The following is a 4069-nucleotide window of genomic DNA, read 5'->3' as shown; positions in this document are numbered from 1 at the left end:
TCTCGGGATGGACGACACCCGATTCGACATGCGTTGACCCATCCGCATCCAAGACTCAAAACATGGTATACATAACCGTGACCGAAAGGTCGAGTAACCCCAAATCGGAACCTTGTCACCTAACCGTGACCCGTGGCCCGAAGAGGCGGAAGGATAGCCTAATCCAGAAACATGGCACCTAACCGTAACCAAGGGTCCGGAAGGGTAATAAGGAGTGTCAAGTCGTCACACAATGTAAATCATCACACTTGGATCCAAACGAGAACAACACTAATTTTGCATGATCATAACATAAATAAGTCTTAAATTAACCAATTATCAACAAGGAGGAAGATACATGCATAAGTCAATGATTATTAGAAGTCACAAGTGAAAAGAAGCATACAGGGGACTCCCAGCCGGGAGGGGCACCGGCGGCCGGGCCACCGGCTGGGGCAACACACCAGTATTTGAAATTAATAAAAACTTACAGCGCTCTCCCAGCCGGTTGGGGCACCGGCTGTCGGGCCACTGGCTGGGAGCACATGCCCAAATTCAAAAGTCACAAAAACTTACAGGGAACTCCCAGCCGGGTGAAGCACCGGTTGCCAGCCCACCGGCTGGGAACACATGCCCAATGTCAAAAATCCACAAAAGTTTACAGAGAACTCCCAGCCGCGTGGAGCACCGGCTGCCGGCCCACCGTCTGAGAACACAGGCTTAATGAAAATTCGCCAAAAGCTTACAGGGGCTCCCAGCCGGGAGGGGTACCGGCGGCCGGTCCACCGGCTGGGACAACACAGTACACGAATGATTCAAAAACAACTCCCAAACACTTTGAAACCAACCAAAATCATTTCACAACAAGTATTTACGTATCCTAGCATGATTCTTACTCGGAAATACAACATGTTTGAGATGATACTCGAGAATTACGGATTTAAATGATAAAGCATGAGACTTTCACACAAACATGTAAGAATTTACAAACAAGCATGTTATTCAACATCCAAATTAGCACAAATCATGGAAGATACAACTTTTAACATTCATATGAGTTTAGCACTACGAAACTACACAATTTTAACGTAAAATTCGAGTAACCTATCACCGTTACCTTTTTGCACTTCAATCTTCCAAAGAGTCGTCAATGATGTAGCTATCCTCTTCCGGGTTGTCTAAATCTTCCCCTAAACACAAAAATAAAAGAATTAAGTCAAGAATCCACATCCTTGTAAGATGATAATTTCAAAACAAGGGGAAAGATGGCAACTTTCTTACTTAGAAAGAAGGAGAACGAGACAAGGAAGAGAATGGCGCGAAATAGAACGAAATTGGTGAAGAATTGAGTGAGATATGATGATTTTAGGGTTGAGTAGAAATGGTTCAACAATGGTGGTGTTTTTGTTGTGAAATTTCAGAAATTAGGAGTGAGGGAGATGAAGTTGTGAGGGTTTAGTTGGGGTTTTGTGAAGAGAAAAGAGAAGGAAAAGGCCCATGAGTCAAGGTAAGCCCGATAACTCAAAATGAGTCGGTTTCCACTAGGATTTTCGTCTCAAACCTACTATAATTCAAGACGGAGAATATTATTATTAGAATCTACACTAGTATCGCCGTTATACGGCTACGGCGATATTTTATAAAAATAAGCTTTAAATTATAATTATTTAATAAAAATTACTTAAAAACTTATTTAAAATATAAGAAAAGTGCGGGGTGTTACAGCCTTAGGAAGCATTCCTATTCCTTCTTGACCTTAGAGTTCATGAGCTCTTTCCTCTATGATGCGGCGGCTAAGACCGTCCAATTTCGCCTCATGAACACTAGTTTCCTCTTGACCATGGACATGTTTGCTACCCACCTTGGCCTTGCCCGACCGGAGAAGGGAGCCCTTAGGGATATCCCGACTGAGTGTGGAGCCAGTAGTTACATTCCTTGCTTTACCGGTAAGAATGCCCCTACCTCTAGCAACATGGTGATAAACGATGTTCAACATGTCACCTTGAAGATCTTTCTTCGTGCCTTGACTTGTTTGCTCTATGACCGGAAGGATGTGATTAAGCTTAACTCACATGAGGTGATGTTGCTTGTTGCCTACCTTAACCCCACCCGAGGCCCGAGAGTTTCTTACAGTGCCCCGGCCATAGTCTGTGCTAGCCTAGCTTTGATGGCCACCTCTGGGACTCGTTACTTGAGTTGTGGTGCTATTGCCACACGGTTGGCTGAGAGGTTGACCACCTTTGAGGCCTCCTCGGCCTTTACACCCATGGCCCCGTCTGTGCCTACCTTGGACCGTGAGTACTTCCTCGACCAGAAATGGCTGAGAACTTTGGAGGGTGGTGGGTTGGCCAGGAGAGTTTGAGGTATGAGCTGGATGAAGATATCTAACCCTGAGCACCTTCCCGTGACTGAGCCCTTGGCAGCGACGGTAGTGGCAGCGGACTCCGATGATGATGAGGAGGCTCCTGCGTGTCAGTCTTACCTCATTGATGAGGGTCTTCTGGAGGTGATGCAAGAGCCGACTAAGAAGGAGCAAGCTAGACCCGAGGATAGGCTGCATAGAGTGGGGAGGGGACCGAGACGGGTGAGAGAGAGTCACTGAGAACCAGCCACAGCAGCCCGTGCCTCCACAGCACCAGTTTCCCAGCTACCCTTCGTTCTTTAGTCCTGAAATGAGGGTGAGTGAGCTCACGGAGAGGGTATCTGCCACCTTTACGCTTCGGAACCTACACGAGATGGCGTATGTGCAGGGCATCGGGACTGCTTCGGCCCAAACGGTGTGATGGAGAGGTGTTGGAGATGATAGTGGAGTCTTCCACTCTTTTGGTGTGGATCCGACTACTTGGGGAGAGCCTCAGAGTTACCCTTACGGTTGTTTGGCACCTTGGCGCGTGGGAGCAGGCTCAGGGGTTGGAGCCACCGCGGGTTAGGAGACAGGAGGAGCTGGCACATCCGGAGGTGGAGGTGGAGATGAGGAGATGGAGGAGCCTGCCGTGGAGTGATGTTGCTTCTTTGGTTTCATATATACTCGTTTTCATGGATTTGTCGTAGTTAGTATTTGGTTTGTTGGTACTTTTGTTAAATTTCGGTTTTTATTTGGCCATAAGGCCGTATTTTGGATGTTTTTAGAACTTGTGATGCAGGAGGTTAGTGTCGGAAATGAAATTTCCGACTTATTATTTGTTTCCTTGGTTTTACAACACGCCCATTTGGAAGAATGTGACCTGTGATTACTCGATCGAGTGCCCCTCACTCGATCGAGTAACTGCAGGAGGGATTTAAAAATGCTCTCTGGACTCGACGTACTCGATCGAGTAGCTGATGAACTCGATCGAGTAACGTCAACTCGATCGAGTAACTTATGAGCTCGATCGAGTGCCACCGGATATTGGTTATTTCGTTCTAATTTTGTTTTGGGTCTTCATGCTTGTGTACCTTGCTGATCATATGTTCCTATATTATTGTTGGTGATCACGTGGTTGTGTTTCAAGTACGGTTTTTATGATATAAACATGGTTTTGTGCTTCCACACTTGTTGACATCATATACTAATTTGCCTCGGGTAACATGTTGAACGGTGGTTTTAATTTTGTTGCATGTTTTGTAAGACTGCATAAGCAATTAATTGATGTCATGTATGATAATGGATGGCAGAATGTGTAATTATGTGGTTCACTATTCCGATGGTTTTCATATAAATGCATCATATTTATGTAATGTCAAGGAAGTATCATGGTCGTTGTGAGTCTCAATGTATAATATGATTTGTTCATAATGTCAATGTGGAATAAAAAAAAAATTAACGCCTTGGGTAATAGTTACAGTTGTTTTTATGGTGAACTTCGGTGACAAAGTTCCTTTTAAGAGCGGAAGAGTAATGTCACATGGGAAAATGACTTAATTATGACAATCTTATAGTATTTTAAGTAGTTGTTTGAGTAATTAGTAGTGATTATTGTATAATTGTTGGCAGTTGTTGATTAAATTAGCATGTTGTTGTATTTCGTTTCCAAGTAATTGTTCACAATGTTGGTATATAGTTGAATGGTAGTTGTTAAATAATCGAGTTGTTGCTGCATGGTTGAGTAAT

Source organism: Silene latifolia, chromosome 3, assembly GCF_048544455.1.
Source record: "Silene latifolia isolate original U9 population chromosome 3, ASM4854445v1, whole genome shotgun sequence".
In the NCBI taxonomy this organism is placed as follows: Eukaryota; Viridiplantae; Streptophyta; class Magnoliopsida; order Caryophyllales; family Caryophyllaceae; genus Silene; species Silene latifolia.
The sequence above is the reverse complement of the archived record's forward strand: the minus strand, read 5'-3'. Positions refer to the sequence as shown.